This window comes from Stenella coeruleoalba, assembly GCF_951394435.1.
Source record: "Stenella coeruleoalba genome assembly, chromosome: 2".
NCBI classification, from domain to species: domain Eukaryota; kingdom Metazoa; phylum Chordata; class Mammalia; order Artiodactyla; family Delphinidae; genus Stenella; species Stenella coeruleoalba.
The window spans coordinates 104,081,739-104,101,132 of NC_137147.1; positions in this window are offsets into that span (position 1 = coordinate 104,081,739).

A 19,394-nucleotide genomic window follows, 5' to 3' on the forward strand; every position below is an offset into this window, starting at 1 on the left:
TTGTGTGGGTATAAAACCAAATCTCCTTATTCTACTTTAATATGGGAATGTATGGTAGGATTTTGTTTTTTGTGAACCATGAGGGAAAGAGCACACGCTTCTGGCGTTTCCTGGTGGGAGCAGGTTTTGCAGGGCAGAGGGAGTTGTGCTGACCAGTTCGAGCCTGATGAACTTCTGGGAAGGCCCCGGGAAAGCAGCCCTTGCTGGAGGAGAGCAGCCCCAGCCAGTCCACCTGGCTCAGGAGGGGTGCTGTCTAAGGTTCTGAATGATCTCATTAGCTAATGTTGAAGTAGTTGATCAGAATTGTTAGTTAACAATTATAGGGAAAGAAAAAAACCTGACGATTACACTTTTATTTACCCCATTTAACTTACAGGAGTCATTTTTCCCATCTTGTCTTTAGATTTATATATAATTGTATTATTTTCCCTCCCTAATTCAATATGATTAAGAAGTGGGTTTTTGTATCAGGTGAGACGTTAGTCAGGGTAAGCATGCAGGGGTTTGCCTGTGAAATGGACCACGTTTATTTGTTTGGCAAACCGGTATTTTCACTGGAGGCGCCTCTGGGCAAGACGTAGGTGTTAAAATGCAAGGATGAACAAGAAGGGTCAGATCACACTGGGATGGGCAGCTGGGGAGGCCAGACAGAAGACAAGTATACCAACCAACAAATAATCCCAGGCGTGAAGCGTGCTCAGAGGCAGCCACAGAATGCCAAGGGGCAGAGGCACAGAAGCCTGGAAATGATAACAGCTTGATGCGTTTTAAAGAATTAGAAGGAGACGCATCCAGGAACTTGGGTGTTTTCCAGCTGCTCTCTGGCCTGAGCTATTACAGGAAATAGTTAGAACTTAGTGTCATCCTCCATCCCCAGCCCATCCTTCCTCCCCAGCCCCCAGATCTTGGCTGTGTTCCCTGACTCTGGGATCCCTTTGTTAATACCACCTCTTTCTGATTTTCTGGGTTTCAGAGCTGGTTTTCTATTACTCTAACCCCCAATGCAAATTCTTCTATTTCTATTCCTGTCCCGTAACCTACCTTAATCTACTGATTGGCAACTGCCTCTCGGCAGATACATGTTGCTATCCCAGCCCTTGGAGGGTCCATGTTACTTATTGCTTGGGTTCAAAGATCAGCTAAGTCAAATCTCAGCATCAAGCAGCTTATAGTCTATTAGGAAGGATCAGAGAGACAAACAAGTATAATTCTAATCAGAAGTCATAAATTACAAACAAAATGGGTTTCTGTGTAGGACAGTATAAAAATAGCCCTGGTTTGAAACTTCATGAGGAACTCTGTAGACCTCCTCAACTAATTGTTCTCATAGAGTGCCATGAAAATCTCTTTATCCACTTGAAAAATCCTAAAAACAGTTGCAAAATTGATATGTTTCCCATGATGTCTCTTTAAGTTTGCAATTTTATTACAAGAACCAGGATGGCTTGTGTCTGAGGGACTGTCACTTTTTTGCAGCATGAATTTTTAGGTCGTCTTCTTACCAAATGCAAGTTCATGTACCTGATGCACTGTGAGGCCGAACGAGCCAAAACATCAGAGTTTAGAGCAGAGAAAGGTTTATTGCAGGGCTATGCAAGGAGAACGGGTGGCTCCTGCTCTAAAAAGCCTCAAACTCCCCAAAGGGTTTCAGCAAAGCACTTTTAAAGGCAAGGTGAGGGAGGGGCGAGGTTGGTTGCTGCAGGCTTCTTGGCGTGGAATCCTTTGTTCTTGCAGCTGCCCACATAGGTCAGGTTACCACATTCCTCCAACAAGACAAATGTTATTCTCTATTCTGCAACTTTTTGTCTCCATATGAATGGAAAACTGTTGAACACTTAAAGGTCAGAGCCTTGAGAATGGGCTCTCCTATTTCAGGCTATAGGCAACATTCTTAACTGGAAGCAAAAGCAATACAATACAGAGGTTAAAGTAAAAGAAACCATCCAATGTGGAGTCAGATTTGCTCCTTCCTGTTACAAAATCTCTCCCTGCATCTCACCTCTGCACCTGTCTCACCACCCCGGCTCTTTGATTGTCTTCCTTATACCTGTCTTCACCCAGTGCCTCACTCTCTAGGACGGAAGGTTCTCCCTCCCTCAGGAAGCTGGTGTGTGGGCCCTTAGGGAGTTTATCTGTTTTCTCTCATTCTGACTACCTTTTCATATGTAATCCTCAAGGAAATTTTTTCAAAACAGAATTTTCCTCTTTTCAGGTAGATGGGCCTCTGGTAGCTGAGGGGAGTGGGAGCTTGGGGTGCCTGAGACCTCCCAGCTGCGTGATTGGGTTGAGAAGCAGGGCCTAAAATCGGATTTATGGGAAGGAAACCGTAACTCAGGAGGCTGCTTTTTCCACACAAAAGCTGTGTTTGTTTCCTAGGGCTGCTATCACAAATGACCACAGACGTGATAAAACAGCAGAAATGTCTTTTCTCACGGTTCTAGAGGCCGGAAGTCCAAGATCGGGGTTGGGTCTTTCTGGAGGCTCTGGGGACGGACGCTTCCTTGCCTTAGTTCTGGTGCAGGGATGGGCAGTCTTTGGCATCTCTTGGCTTGGAGACACATTCCTTCAGTCTCTGCCTCTGTCTCCATGTGGCCTTGCCCTCTGCGTCATCTCTGTGTCTGTGTGTGCCGTCTGCTGATCCTTTCTCTTATAGGGAAGCCAGTCTGTGGGTTTAGGTGTCACCTGAATCCAGGAGCCTCTCATCTCAAGGTCCTTAACTTGGTTATATCTACAAAGATCCTATTTCCAATTGAGGTGGCATTTATAGGTCTGGGAGCTTAAGACGTGGACATACCTTTTGGGGGGACACAATCCAACCACCAGTACAGAAGCTTTTCCCGTGTTCAGTATCCACCAGCCTTCTTCCCTTCCCCATGCTTCCCTGCCCCTCACTTTTCTTTTTTTTTTTTTAGTTAAAATTACATTTTAAAAAATTTATAGAAATATAGTCGATTTACAATGTTGTATTAATTTCTTCTGTATAGCAAAGTGAATCAGTTATACATATATATACTCTTCTTCAGTTTCTTTTTCATTATGGTTTATCTCAGGATATTGAATACAGTTCCCTGTTCTCTACAGTAGGACCTTGTTGTTTATCCATCCTTTATATAATAGTTTGCATCTGCTAACCCCAAACTCCCAATCCTTCCCTCCCCCGCCCCCCACTTGGCAACCACAAGTCTGTTCTCTATGTCTGTGAGTCTCTTTCTGTTTCGTAGATGTGTTGATTTGTATTGTATTTTAGATTCCACATGTAAGTGATATCATACGGTGTTTGTCTTTCTCTTTCTGACTTACTTCTCTTAGTATGATAATCTCTAGGTCCATCCATGTTGCTGCAAATGGCATTATTTCATTCTTTTTTTTTTACTTAGGTACCTACCTACCTCGTGCCAGACTCGAGCTATGCTATTTTACTCATGTGACACCCTGTGGCTGAAAGCACTTCTTATGTGAATTTGAAACTGAATCCCCCTAAAACCAAGTTCCTCTGCCTACTATAGGATTAACCTCTCTTAGGCAAAATGCTATTCCCTTTCTTCTCCTGAACCTGCTCCTGTCAAGACTGAGGAGTATCAAAGACAAGGGGCTTTGAAGCCGAGTACAAGCCTTGAGACCCTGTCCTTGAAGTAAAAGTCTTTGCTTTAGTCTCCCAGGCCTCCCCTGAGTCTCAAAGGGCTGCTCCAGAGGGACTGATTAGGACATGTGAGGATGGAGAAACAAAGAGTAGCTTTTGGGCCAGGAAACTGGGAACCATTTAGTCTATAAACCAGCCACACAGCAGAGTCCCCGAACTCCCAGTTCCCTGAAAGATACACACAAAAGCCTGACACGCATTCCTAAGCTGCTGTTACAGGAAGCAGACCCCTACCCGATGAAAACTGCTGACCCCAAGCACAGGGACCCTCGACTGGTTGAAACCAGAAGACGGGTGCTGCTTGTAGCTTCACCTTGATGCCAGTCCATCCGAGAACTGTGCACTTGTGCACGAGCTGATCACACACCCTGCAGGCCCCTCCCTCACACACTGCCTTTCCCATCTTCCTGTCGGGCTGGGTTTTTATCAAGGTTCTGCAAAGTCACAGGTCTATTACAGAAGCCACGGAACACCATTTCCACTGAGCTGCTTTAGACCACAAGGATCTTTCAAAGCTGATGTCACATTTGTTACCCCCATATTGGAAACTCTCCAAAGATTCCCCATTCCCCTAGAATAAAGCCAGAGATCCCCAAGTCTGTGTACTTTCCTCCTTCACCCCTGAGCCCCTCAGCATTCCCAGAGTCTGGAAGATTCTTCCCCAGGTAGCTGCAGCGCTGCCCCCTCATCTTCAGTTCTTTGCACAAATGTCAATATTTCAGTGAGGCCAGTCCTGCTTAAAATTGCTGCACTGCTTCCCAGACCCCTCCCCTGTTTCACTTTCCCCCGGACCACCTTTTAATACCCTACATGGTTTATTTAGCCTCTTGCCCTCTCACCCCATGAAGGTCACTTACTGGTTTTATTTATTGCTGCATCCTTGAAGACATGCTAAAATATTTTGGACCAAATAAACGTATTTAGGAATTTAAAGCTGATTCTTTTGGGAACTCAAGTGCAAGATTGTACATTTATCCCCTATAAATTTCCTCTCTCTCAGTTAAACCCCCCAACCTCTTGGACCCTGATTCAGTAATGTAACAATATTTCCCATTTGTCTTCTTACTGAATGCAAGTTCACGTGCCTGACGCACAGTGAGGCCAAACAATACGGAAATGTCAGAATTTGGAGCAGAGAAAGATTTATTGCAGGGCCGAGTAAGAGGATTTGTGGCTTGTGTCCCAAAAAGCCCGAACTCTCAGGGTTTCAGCAAAGCACTTTTAAAGGCTCGGTGAGGGAGGGGCGGGGTTGTGTTGAGAACGTCTTAGTGTCGGAATCCTTTGTCCTTGCAGCTGTCCACATAGGTCATGTCATGATGTTCCTGTAAACCTCCAACAAGACAAATGTTCTTCTCTGTTCTGCAACTTTTTATCCCTATGTGAATGGACTCTTAAAGGTCAGAGCCCTGAGAATAGGCTCTCCTGTATATTTCAGGCTACAGGCAACATTCTTTCACAAAGGTTCAGAGCCTGCATGACTAAGCGCAAGCAGTAGAACAAATCCAGTATGGAATCAGGTTTGTTCTTCCTTGTTACAGTCTCGGACTGTGTCCCCTGTCAGTTGTTCAGCCTGACTCCATGCCTCCCGCCAGACATCAGTGATGGTGACCAGGAAGCTTGGTCTCCAGGGAGAATTCTCTTGTCAAGGCTCTAGTGCAAGAGAGAAATTTGCTAGCGGGCCTTTGCCACCAGGTGTACTGCGTCTACACTGCCTCGGTCCTGTGGGTGAGAGGACTGTGCGTCACTCAGCCCACGCTTATCTTCACCAGCCAGCGGTGACCCCTACCGAGCCCCTCTAGGTGCTGCCCAATCACAGGGACGCCTAGTTCCGGTTCACTCTTATCTTTTTCAATGACGACACCATTTGTCCACTTCCTAGCGCTCTCCTTTGTCCATGATTTGTTAGGTAAGAATTACTTTATTGCAGCAGGACATCTTATTTTTGATTCACTTTAAGAAGTCCTATTTCTGTGTGTGTGTGTGTGTGTGTGTGTGTGTGTAAAATGAAATAACACCCTCATATAGAAAAAAAGGAGAAAAGTGACCTAACCTGAAAAATTAAGAAATCATGTATAAGATGAGAAATTATTCCTTGTTTTAAAAGTCCAAGAACAAGGAAGATCAGTTTCAGATTATATTTAACTGGGGGCATTTCAAGGGCATTTGAGATGGTGGTGTGTGAGAGGCCATTCTGAAGTGAATTCATACTTTTCTGTGAATTTATTTTAATAAATAACTAGGTACAGATCAAATTAGAAGTAAATCAGAAGCTCTAGTTTTAATGCTTGGCCTGTGGCTTAAAATTCCAGTTTATGCCCAGATAAGCTGGGAAAGACAAGATTTGACCAGAATTTTCACTGAAGGTGCGACTTGTCCCTTTTGGAGTTTGGCTTTAGCTTTTGTGTATGGCTGAGAACCTCTGAAATGAATGACTTCTAACTTGGAGCATTTTCTGAAGTTTACATCATCTCTTAAGGAAAAACTAAGTAATATCACCATCAGTCTTCTTGGTTTCACAGAGGATGAGAGGAAAGTGAAATAATGAATTTGGAAGTCACAGAAAGGTCTGTGTGAAGCTAAATGAAGATGCCTTTCATGGAACCTTTCTGTAGGATTCAGTTATGGAGAAAATGGGAACCAAAGGCCCCACCCACTGATTCTGTCCCTACATCTGTCGTCTCTCCAAGGAGCCCTGGGAAGAAACAACAGGTCCCTGGCTTAGGGAGCAGAGCGCAGACTGGATTTCAGTCCAGGCCCTTGGGGGGCTGGGGGCGGGGCAGGGCAGTGGCAGAGACGTTTCCCAGACTCTCCCGCTTGGAGTGTTTCATTAGGAGCTGGTGACCATTCTCTGTGTCTTGCTGGCCTCTTTCCTCAGCTTCTGTCGCAGGCTTCTGCCTGGTTCAGTTCTTTGCAGTCGGCTTCTCCCCTGCCTTTGCTGGCTCCTGTTCTCCTCCTTGATTTCTGGTGCCCAGGTCCTCTGAAGCCCTCATCTTGGCATTCCTTGTGTGGGACGGCGTCTGCCTTAGGAACACAAACTCTGGGGCTTGCCGGCTCGCATGTGAACCTTGCCTCTGCTGTTTGCCGTCAAACCTTCGAAATGTAGTTGCTTCCTCTGTGCCTCAGCTTTTCTCTTTGGGAAACAAGAACAATAATAATAATTCACAGGGTTGTGGTGAGAATTAAAATTGTTAATGGTAAGGTGCTTAGATCAACATCTGGCAAGTAATAAAGGTCTGCTACTGTTATTATTGCTATTCTGCCTCACTAGGGGATGTTTCTTGGGCAGTGGCCTCAACTGAAGGATGTGGCCTCACTGGCAGGAGGTGGACACAACCAGCTTGTACGCCTGGGGTATGAGTGAGTAGGGGGCCTCAATTCCTTAGTATCTGCTTCATTCCAGAGTGTAATGGGGAAGAACAAACCTGACTCCATATTAGATCTGTTCCTTTTCCTGTGCTTAGTCATGCTGATTTTGCACCTTTTATAAAAGAATGTTGCCTGTACCCTGAAATATACATAATAGTGCATTCTCAAGGCTCTGACCTTTAAGAGTCTATTCATATAGGGATTAAAAGTTGCAGAACAAAGAATAACATTTGTCTCGTTGGAGGTTTACAGGAACACTGTGACCTAACCTGTGTGGACAGCTGCAAGGACAAAGGATTCCGACACCAGTTAGTTTGTAACCAATTCGTTTGTAACACCCAACCATGCCCCCCCCCTCACCTGGTCTTTAAAAATGCTTTGCTGAAACTCTTCAGGGAATTTGGTTTTTTGCGGGGAGCATGAGTTACCCATCTCCTTGCTTGGTCCTGTAATAAACCTGTCTCTGCTCCAAATGCCGATGTTTCGGTTTGTTTGGCCTCAGCACATCGGGCACGTGTACTTGCGTTCAGTAACAAGAGAACTCTCCACGCTGGAGTTATTTTCAGGTTACCTCAAAAGCAGAGTCCAAGACAAGGAAGCAGGTGTGCAGGGCTGGGAGGGTGAGCAGGACAGGAGGCGGAAACCTGAGGGGGTGTCACAAGGGTGTCACTCTGGGTGAGGGGGCTTCATGGGCCTCGGTGGTCCAGAGATGACCCCACTGAGTGTTCCTGGGGCCTGGGCTCTCCTGCGCTTGAGGAGGCCAGTGTACCTCCGCGGTAGGTGGGACCCTGGTGCAGAAAAGGAGGCACGCGCCTGCCTTCCCCCCGCAACGTGGGTCCTCTAGGCCCCGGCAACCATTCCACCCCATCCTGGGTGCCACTCTTCTCCAACCTCGGGTTCCTCTGAGTCTTAGGATATTGTGTATTTTAAAATACGGTATATAGTGTCACGTTTGAAAGAATTTTGTCTCAGTGCTTTAAAAAATTGTCTTCTTCAGGAATTCATCTTTTGAATAAACCTGGTTAATTCCTTTTTTGTATCTTACATTTATATAAAACAAATAACCTTTATTCCTCAATTTATGTAGCATTGAATTTAGTTTATATGTAAAAGTGGGCTTTGCCCTAAATTTTATTTTCTGTTTTGAGTAGGTAACATCTTTACATGGTTTAGAATTTCTGAGGAGAACAAGGTCTAAACTGAGAATTCCCACTTGCACCTTGTCCTAGCTGGCCCTTCCCTGCCCCTCCTACATGCAGTTACTTTATTCATTTCTTGTGGAACCCTCCTAGTATTCCCGTGTGAGTCGGGTCCAGAGAAATAGAACCAATCGTGTGTGTATATACATATACGAATGCATGTGTATGTGCGTAAGTATGTATGAGTGCATCTATATCTGTCTATCTGTAGGCGTACCTAGGTATACTCAGATTTATTTTGAGAAATTGGCTTATGCGATTGTGGGGCCTGGCAAGTCCAAAATCCGTAGAAAGAGTTGATGATGAGTTTTGAGACCGAATTCCGCAGAGCAGCAGGCTAGACGCTCAGTCATGGTTTCTATGTTACAGTCTTGGGAACATGGCTTCTACTTTGGGGAACCTGGGTCTTTCCGCTTATGGACTTCAACGGATTGGGTGAGGGCCCACCCACATTTGGAGGGTCATCTGCTCTACTCAGAGTCCACTGATTTTACTGTTAATCACATCTAAATAATACCTTCACAGCAACATCTAGACTGGTGTTTGGCCAAACAACTGGGTGCTATCGCCTAGCCGAGTTGATACATAAAATGAACCACCACAGCTTCTTTATGGAAATAAAAGCAAATAGGTCATAGATTCCCATTTCCTCTTCTTTCTTACACAAAAAGGAGCATGCTTATTTGCCCCTTTGCCTTCCGCACTTAACAATACATTTAGAGATCTTTCTAAATCTGGGCCAAATTCCTTTTCACCAATTCAAATGGTATTCTGTGCAGCTATAAAAAAATCTTGTTTTTTAATGTGACAACATAAAAGTAAAAATCTTCTGTGCAGCTAAGTAAGTCATTTTAAAAAGCAAGCCCAAGCAGAAACTAACACACCATTGTAAAGCAATTATACCCCAATAAAGATGTTAAAAAAAAAAAAAAAAAGCAAGCCCACTGGAAAGCAAAACATCAAACTTGGAAAATATTTCTAACTCAGACCGCAAATGTTTCTACTTCATAGACATTGATAAGGAAAGAACCAGACGTATCCGAAAGAAAAACGGATGTGGACAGAATTCACAGAGAAAGAGAATCAAATGGCCTTAACTGCATGAAAACATTGTGAACCTCACCGGTGATAACAGAAATGTGATTAAAACAACACTGAGATACCACGTTTCACCTATCGGACTGGGCAAAAATCCACAAGTCGGACAACATGACTTTTGATGAGGCTGTGGGGAAACAGGCCATTTCAGACTTTGCCGATAGGAGTGTGAAATGGCACAGTTCCCAGGAGGATGGTTTGGCGGTATTAAACCAACTATAGGTTAATCTACTCTTTGCCCCAGGAATCCCAGTTCTGGGGCTGATCCTGCAGGCGGGCTGAAATGATGCCTCATTGCAACATTATATGTGATGCAAAAGATCGAAAACAACCCAGAGTCCATCCATAGAGGATTGGGTTGGAAAATGTGGCCCAAGCACGATGGAAAACCTGCTGTGTGAAGTGCTTCCATAGAACTGAAAGCTTACGTTGTTAGGGCCTTAAAGATGATGTAACTAAGGTGCAGGGAACACATAACAATCCCTTTACCTCACCCCCCCACCCATGCACATCCAGTCTCACCAGGTCTTTCTTTACAAGGTATCAGCATCCTCTCTTCTCTGCCTCTCTTGTTCCAGCCGCCATCCTAATTTCCACAGCAGCCATCATCAGGAACCTCCTGTCCTGCAGGAGGGCCCTGGCCGAGGGGTGAAGGCCGGAGTCCGCTGCATGGTCTAGAGGGAGAGGAGACCTCTTCTACTTGCTAAACCTTCCTATGAGCTTGGGCGCCTGACCAGCGTGCTTCTTTAAGGATGAAAATGGGCTCCTATCATTATGTCTTCTGAAACCTTTCACTGGTTTCTCATCGTATTGTGGAAGAAAGTCCCACTTCTCTCCTTGGCCTGCAGTGCTTTGCCTAAGCTAATGACTTCATCCAGTGATGCCCTGTGCAACAGCCCCTTGGGCCTCCTGACAATTTCTGGAACTTTCCAAGATCTCCCTTTATGCTTGGAATGTTCTTCCTGGCTCCTTTCATGCAGGCTGCAGGCCCAGGTGCCATCTGCTCCTCCATGTAAGGCCGCCACGACTCCCCGTCAAGTCCCCTGTTTGTCTCCTCCATAGCGCCTGTCACAGGGGGCAGTGTCTTTGCTTCCTCACCTCTCTGCCCACTGCCTTGGACTCCTAAGAGGGCAGGCACGGTGTCTGGGTAGCAGCCGGCACGTGTCAGCCTCTGTGGTACATTGCGGAAGTGACAGCAGCTCGTTCTCCAGCTCTGGCCAGGCCACTTCTGCAAAGCCTTTGCCAAGCCCCCCCAGACTTGTTCTGCTCTCCCTGGCAGGTGCACCCCCCAGCGCCCACGTTCTAGCCACGCGGTGCCAGACAGCCTTGTCCTGCTCGGCTCAGCTGGACAAGAGGCCCACACCTGCAGTGCATGTATTTGAACTCCTATTCATCCCACAGAACCCACTGAGACCTCTTCCCTGACCCTCCAGGCTGACTTCATGAGGCATTTCTTCATGCTACCACAAAACCTAGTATGTGTATTGGTTTTCATATAGGGTGATTTTACTCTCATTTTGGGTAGGGTTGCAGAATTATGGTTATTGTACTGTCTTCCTCTGGTCACCGTGATTGTATCTGATTGACAGACTTACTTCTTAATAATTTTCTCTTGAGTAACCTTGAAGCCACCCTTAAGAGAGACTGTTAAACACCAGTGCTTAAAGAGAATCTTAAATATCTTATCCTAATATAAATTCTCATTCAGACTATACCCACAGTATAGTAGAAAACTACTACACAATAAAATGCAATAAAAAATAATCTTTTACGGCAAAAATATTCATCTTGTGGCTACATCTAAAGGCAAAGGGATGGCCACAGCCAATGACATCAAGGAAGGACTGAGCTGGTCCCTGTGCCAGCACCTTCGCTGCCACGTTCCATTTTTGGGGGATCCGGGACCTCATTGTACACGGCCCGTTTATTACAGGCTAATGTTTCCCTGTGTGAATGTGTGACTTTATCATGATTACAGTACATGCTTGACAGTGACAGTTCTTTATATCTGAAAATCTTCCTAATTAGACATCTTTCTCTGCAAGTCAAAAGATGTTATTTAACTTGAAGTTATGCATAAATTGGAGTGCTGCTGGGCGCCGCTGCCGTTCTCATTATAACATTATTTGGTAAATTAAATCTGAATTCAGTTCAGATCTAATGATTGAAATATTATCAGGACATATGGCAGAGGAAGGGCTGTGCGTGTTACAGGGCATGATTCCCTTTATGCCTTCACCTCCGAGATCGCCCCCAGGTCACAGCCACAGGCCCATCCTGGGGCATCCCCTGTCCTCGGAGGGGCTCTCCCAACACATTCCGTCTGTCCCGTGAAGTCCTATTTACTTGTTCCACTCCACCCCCCAAGACATCAGAACCTGTTCTTATGTTTCCTCCTGGTTTTCGCTTTACTCTTCTCCTTTGCCCTGTGCCAATAACCTCTCGGAAGGCCAGGTCTCCCGGATGTTGGTACGCACCAGCCCCTTCCTGTCTACATGGGAGCTGGGTTGAGGGGTGGGCACTCTGGGTGGCCGCCGGGAGCCTCATCTAGTGCCAGGCACCTGAGCATCATTGTAATAAATCAGAGATGCAGCCCCAGTTACTGAGGCTTACACATGATGGAGCCGGTGAATTAGGAATAGGCCCATTCCCGCTGAGGTTGGCAGCACCTTCAAAGGCCTTGAAAACACTGACATAAAGACCTCTGTGGGCCAGGTGCTCCTTTGGTCCCAGATGTGGAAGACAGGGCGGCCCAGGCTGCGGGGCCCAGCTGGTCACCTGAAAATTTGTGTGTTCGGAATCAATCAATCATTCTACCAACTCAGTTTTAAACACTGACTCCGCCTCTCACAATTGTTTTGTTTGGAAAATGGTATTTAGAAAAGAAAACCCTTATACTGCAATTAAAGAAGCCAGCGTAACATTTTTATGGAAAGAAAAGGCATGTACTCTTGTTGCTTAGCACATGTGGTGAGCAGGTATTTAAAGGGCGTGACTTCCGATGAACTTATCTATGAAACAGAAACAGACTCACAGACGTAAAGAACAGACTTGTAGTTGCCAAGGGGGAAGGGGGTGGGAGAGGGAAGGATCGGGAGTTTGCGATTAGCAGATGCAAACTAGTATATATAGAATGGATGAACAACAAGGTCCTGCTGTATAGCATAGGGAACTATATTCAATATCCTGTGATAAACCATAATGGAGAAGAATATGAAAAAGAGTGTTATGTATATGTTTTCTACATATATATTATATATATCACATATATATAATATATATATAACTGAATCACTTTGCTGTATAGCAGAAATGAACACAAATCAACTACAGTTCAATAAAATAAATTTTAAAAACATAAAGGGCGTGAGCCGAGTGGTTGGGGGCGTGGGCTGAGCCTCGGGGATAACCGATGAGACGGGGACCCGTTTCTTGCAGAAGCTGCTCACCGCCCCCACCTCTGGGCCCCATGTTTGTGCTCGTCGCCCCGAGCTGGGGGCCAGTGCCCTCCACCTGCTCAGTCTCTGCCAGCCAGGTTTCCTGGTCTGTCTCCCCGTCCCATATCAGACCACCCTTCCCCGCACTCCTTATCTCCAGAGGGGCTGTGGCATCGCTCTCCGATCTCTCTAAACAGCCCTGGGCCAGTGGCTTTGGGGCCACCTTGCCCACACCCAGCAGTGCTGGCCCCGTCCCTGCGGGGTCCAGGCAGCGCTGGGCACAGTAAGAGCAGTAGACGGGGCGGTATCGGCATGCCCGATCCTCTGGCACTCCCTTTGCACAAGCACTGGGAGATGCTTCCCACGTGTGTGCCTGACCGCTCAGGGAGTCCATGCAGGAGAATGCTTTCCAAGAGGCTGAATGATTTGCTCAAAGTCAACACAACTATTAGGCGTCACAGCGTCCCGCGTGTGAACAGTCTGCAGGCTGCCTGGTCAGAATCCCCACTCTCTCACTGACCACCAGCAGTCTCAGGGAGCTCACTGCTCTGTCTGTGCCTCAGTTTATCATCTGTGGGGGGATGTGGGTGCTGCTGGGGATGGGGCTGGTCTGGCACTGGGTTGGCACCATCCAGACATTTTTCTCACAGGCTTTGGCATCTGCAGACCTAACTCTGAATAACGTCCTGCCGGGAACCAGCTGTGGGATATCTTTGTGGAAACGGGAATGACACAGGCTCGACACGAGGCCCAAGCAGACGGTGCAGCCGTGCTCGGGAGCAAGGGCCCCTCCAAGGGCACCCAGGCTCAGGTTGCTCTTAGGGCTTAATCGTTTGCTTTTTAATTTTAAAGCATGTTAATGGTGGTTTCCTTGTTCATTTGAAAACTATTTAGTGCAGGTTATCTACAAAGCACAGACCACACGTCCAAATATCATTGCTTGTGAAGTCACAGTTTGCACAAGTGTGACAGTGGGAAAGGGTTTCCAGTCCAGCAAGGAAGATTTGTAGGAGAGGAAGATGTTTGGCCTCTGAAGCCTGGCAGGCGGGCAGCTGGGGCGGGCAGTTTCTCCAAGAGACACGATGGGGACACCTCTCAGGTCAGGTGGGGCTGTGAGGGGACCTCTGGCCGGGGTGGGTGACCTGGGGCCCTGCTGAGCTACAAGAACCCATGTTTCCATGATCTTCGGCCACATTCTCACTGGCATGTCTGATGCCTTCTTGAAATCAGAGCTGACTTCGTTTTTGTTGAAATTTCTGAGCACTGCATTGGAGGTGGGGTGCACTTTGCTGCTTCTCCCCTTAGTCTCTGTTTCAGTTGGGTGGCTGTTAGAGAGTATGAACATGAGATGCATATTTTCCTGGGCCACCTCACCATCTAAGATGTGCTCTGACAGAGACAGTGCAGTCCTGTGTTGTGGGGAGATAGATTCGTTGCACTTGTTTGTTAAAAAGCATTTTTAATGGAATCTCAGTTACACTTGAGCCTCCGGATAAACCCACCTAAATCCATGAGCGTCTGGAAAGAAAACCTACTTGACGGAAAGGGTGTTCCGGGTATCTGCTGCTGCCCTGTAAGCCACCTTGAAATGGAGTGGCATTAAGCAACCACCCATTTATGCTATTCATGATTTTGGAAGTGAAGGATTTAGGCGGGGCACAGCGGAGATGTCTCATCAGAGCTGGAGCCGTGCCAGGCGGCTGGGTGCCCTGGGATGTCTGGACGGGGCCCTATGTTTGGGGACTGGGTTCTGGCTATCGGCTGGTTCCCTGGTTCCTTTTCATGTCCTGTCTGTTGGGGCTGGAATATCCAAAAGTTTCCTGCGCTGACACGTGTGCGGTGGCCAGGCTGGGGTTGGGGGCACAGCTAGGGGCTGACCCTTTTCTCTCTTCCCACGGCCTTTCCGTGTGGCTGCCTCCTCAGAGCATGGCGAGCTCATGGCAATGGCTCTCTTTACAGAGGCTGGCTTCCCCCTGAGCGGGCATCCTGGGAGACTCAGGAAGAAGCTGCCAGCTGTGTCGCAGAGTGTCACAGTCTCTTTTTTTTTTAACTTAATTTTTATTTTATATTGGGGTATAGTTGATTTACAATATTGTGTTTGTTTCAGGAGTACAGCAAAGTGATTCAGTTATACATATGCATGTATCCATTCTTTTTCAGATTCCTCTCCCGTATAGGTTATTACAGAATATTGAGTAAAGTTCCCTGTGCTCTACAGTAGGTCCTTGTGGATTATCTATTTTATACATAGTAGTTTGTACATGTTAATCCCAACCTCCTAATTTATCCCTCTGCCCCCACCTTTCCCCTTTGGTAACCATAGGTTTGTTTTCTATGTCTGTGAGTCTGTTTCTGTTTTGTGAATAAGTTCATTTGTATCAACTTTTTAAATTCCACATATAAGTGATACCATATGATATTTGTCTTTGTCTGACTTCACTTCGTATGATCATCTGTAGGTCCAACCATGTTGCTGCAAATGGTATTATTTAATTCTTTTTTATGGCTGAGTAATATTCCACTGTATATATACACATCTTCCTTCCATCTGTCGGTGGACATTTAGGTTGCTTTCATGTCTTGGCTGTTGTAAATAGTGCTGCTGTGAACACTGGGGTGCATGTGTCTTTTCAAATTATGGTTTTCTCTGCCTATATGCCCAGGAGTGGAATTGTAGGATCATATCGCACCTCTACTTTTAGTTTTTTAGGGAACCTCCATACTGTTCTCCGTAGTGGCTGTAGCAATTTACATTCCCACCAACAGTGTAGGAGGGTTCCCTTTTCTCCACACCCTCTCCAGCATTTATTGTTTGTAGACTTTTTCATGTTGGCCATTCTAACTGGTGTGAGGTGATACCTTATTGTACTTATGATTTGCATTTCTCTAATAATTAGCAATGTTGAATATCTTTTCATGTGATTTTTGGCCACCTGTATGTCTTCTTTGGAGAAACGTCTATGTAGATCTTCTGCCCATGTTTTGATTGGGTTGTTTGTTTTTTGATATTGAGCTGCATGAGCTGTTTGTATATTTTGGAGATTAATCTGTTGTCGGTTGCTTTGTTTGCAAATATTTTCTCCCATTCTGTGGGTTGTCTTTTTGTTTTGTTTATGGTTTCCTTTGCTGTGCAAAAGCTTTTAAGTTTAATTAGGTCCCATTTTGATCAAGCAAATCACAAAGGCCAGCCCCTATGCAGGAGGATGGGAATGAGTCTCCACTTCTCAGGGGGAGAAGAAGCCATCTCTAATTTAGTACAGAATGTCAACATGAAAGTATCTTAATAAACTCAATCGAAATTCAACTTAAAGCTCTATTTTAATATTTATTTTGTTCAGATGCTGAACATAATAGCACAGACTGTATAACCAGCCCTTAGCATCCTCTAAGTACAAAATCATGCCTTTCAGAATTGATTCCTATGAGAAGGGAAGCGGCTATAAAAGTCTTACCATCTTGAGAGAAGCATTGTCTGCAGTGGACCGTGTTCAGCTCTGGGCTTACCAGCAACAGTCATGTAGCTCTAGTAGGCGGCCTGGGGGCCCTGTGAGTACTGCACAGGTGCCTTGAAGTGTGACAGTGACGGGGCCCCCAGGGCCTTCTCACTCGTTTTCTGGGTTATCGCGCCCCAGGGAAGTTGTTGGAACATCTGTGGAAACCTAAAGGGAACATTACAGGCTGTGTTAGCTTGCTGGGCGGGGCTCCCATAACAAAGCCACAAACTGCGGGGCTTAAGTAGCAGAAATTTAGAACCTCAGGGTTCTGGAAGCTAGAAGTCCAATATCAAGGTATCGGGAGGCTTGATTCCTTCTGAGGGTCCTGAGGGAGAATCTGGTCCAGGCCCCTCCCCAGCTTCTGGGGGTTTGCTGGCATCGTTGGCATTCTTGGCCTTTAGACGCATCCCCCCATCCCTGCCTCCATCTTCTCATGGCAGTCTTTCTGTGTGCAGGTCTGTCTGTGTCCAAATGTCCCCTTTTCGTAAGGACACCAATCATATGGGCTTAGGCCCCACCCTCCTCCAGTGTGACCTCAGCTTAATTAACAACGTCTGCAAAGACCCTATTTCCAAACAAGTCAGAGGAACTGGGGGTTAGGACGTCCACCTGAGAATTTTAGGGTGACATAATTCAACCCATAGCATAAGGTAACCTCTGAAAACCAATATTTTTCTTGTTTTTTTCTTGGGGAATAAGAGAAAATGGGCAAAGCTGTGGGGAAAAGGTTATTACTAAAAAGTCATACAAATCAGGAAAGAGGGTCATCACTGCTAGAGGGAAATGGATACTGGTGCCTGTAGGCTCCCCACTGCCCCCCCACCCCAGAGGCCAGGGGCCCTGGCCATCCACAGGGGAGTCAGCAGAGGGAGTGAGGTGTCCCCAAAGGAGGCAGGCCACCCCCACGTGCCTTGTCTCAGGCCAGGGGCTGGACGCCTCTGCACTGTCAGCCAGGCTGCCTCCCAGGCCCAGGGCTCAATTTGCAGGAACCTCTTCTAAGGGTCCTCACGGGCCCCAGCATGGACCCCCTACTCTCAGCTCAGAGGTTAGACTTCTTTTTCCTGCTTCTGGTGGCTTTCCTGATACCCATTCTAGTTCTGTTCTGAAGACAGACTGTGACCACTGTCCTGGCCTCTTCTGGTTTCTGGGGCCTCCGGTGACCGGCATTATATCTTGTCACCCCCCCACCCCTGCCCCTGGTCTCATCAGGCTCTTACTGCTTCTTAGGGTCAGTTTCCTGAGAGGCACATTTTTAGACCTTCTCCCATCTTCTAGCAGTGAACCCTACCTCGCACCCTGTGCACTAAGTAGAATGCATTTTGAAAAGACTCAAAATCCAAGTATTACGTTTTTAGAAAATGTGGCAGCTTGGTTTCCTAAAGATGGCAGAAAGAGCAGCGTTGTTGTGTGTGGTCTGGCCACGAGCAGCCCTGCCTCTCGCCGCGGCTGTCTGCTTATCACAGCATCACAGGCCAAAAGGGCTTGAGAAGCCACACAACTCCTCATCCTCCCTTCAGGAGAAACCATCTCAAAGCTCTTCGGCCAAATGAGCATTTACTCTTTTTTTTTTTTTTTTCCTATTTAAAAATAGTCAGTGTTGACATCCATTAGAAGCTACCTGTAACTAGCCAGTATAAATCACCTGTGTCAGTGATCTAGAGGTAAACCACAGATTTTGCATTTCAAATTCATTATTTACGTGCAAGATTATGGCTGTAGAATTACATTGGAGTCATAATTTCATCATTTTGTTCCATCTTCCCTTTTGAAATTTCTTGTTTTCAGTTATTTCTTTGAAGACGGGATGAGAAATCCAGTGATTTTCTCTGACCTCTTACATTAGCTGGTATTGGTGTAAATTTTACTAAGGTAGTTTTTATTTATTTTTTTAAATTTTTGGCTGCGTTGGGTCTTCATTGCTGCACACGGGCTTTCTCTAGTTGCGATGAACGGGGGGCTACTCATTGCGGTGGCTTCTCTTGTTGCAAAGCATGGGCTGTAGGCGTGTGGGCTTCAGGAGTTGTGGCACGTGGGCTCAATAGTTGTGGCTCGCGGGCCCTAGAGTGCAGGTTCAGTAGTTGTGGTGCACGGGCTTAGTTGCTCCGCAGCATGTGGGAATCTTCCCAGACCAGGGATCAGACCCATGTCCCCTGTATTGGCAGGCGGATTCTCATCCACTGCGCCACCAGGGAAGCTCTACATTTTGTTTTAATTGTCAGCATTTTTGCCCGAATCAGCAGTGCACTTTATCTCATTGTATGTCTAAATTATTAACATTTATTATTTATGCTTTAGTGTTCAGATATGAACGATATCTATTTATTTTTCTAGTTGGTTTTTCCAACATGCCATTTAGCTTTGTATATTCACCTAATTACAGTAGAAGAAGACAGCTATTACGGTGTTGGAGAATTTCATAGAGAACATTTGATTATGGTTTGGGGGTGATGCCGACATCCCAGTTACACAGGTAAGTGAATGCCACAGGTGTGGTGCCTGGGAAAACCGGACTCTTGGTCTATCAGACCCCTTCCATTCTCCCAAGAAGCCCGGACTATCAGCTCTGGGGGTCTCTAAGCTTTGGTGCTCTTTTCTCTGGCTGAGTGGAGTTAGTGTGGGTGAATGGAGTCCTCAAGGCGAGTGGCCGTCCCATCACTGGTGAGTGTGGGCATTGATGCCAGGTGTGCCCAGTTGTTGGGACATGTTGAGACCTCCCAAGGGAGCCTCTGGTGCAGGGAGGTGAGACCCTCTCTTGTAAACCACACTGGAAAGCCGGCCCCCAGAAGTGTGCAGGGAGTGGAGCCGGAGCTCCACACTGTAGCACCTGCACCAGTGACTCACCGGTGCTTCCAGAAGAACCCAGACAGGTTTTCCGACTCCAATTCCCAGCCCCGTCTGTATTGCACTGTGGCCGTCACGACAAGGCCGTGAGGGGTGATGCCAGCGCACCTGGCCGTCCTCTCGGGTCCCTCGTGGGTGTCCGAGTGCTTTCCCACCACCGGGGGTGCTGGCGGCCAGTGATCAGCCTGCTGCCTGCGGCCCGTGGGAAGCCCTCCCGGCCCTTCTGAGAATCGTGCTCTAAGATTCTTCCTCCCCACGTCAGCAAGCAAGTGTTAAGCCCCCATCCCCACAGCCTGAAACTCATACCACCTGTAAGTTA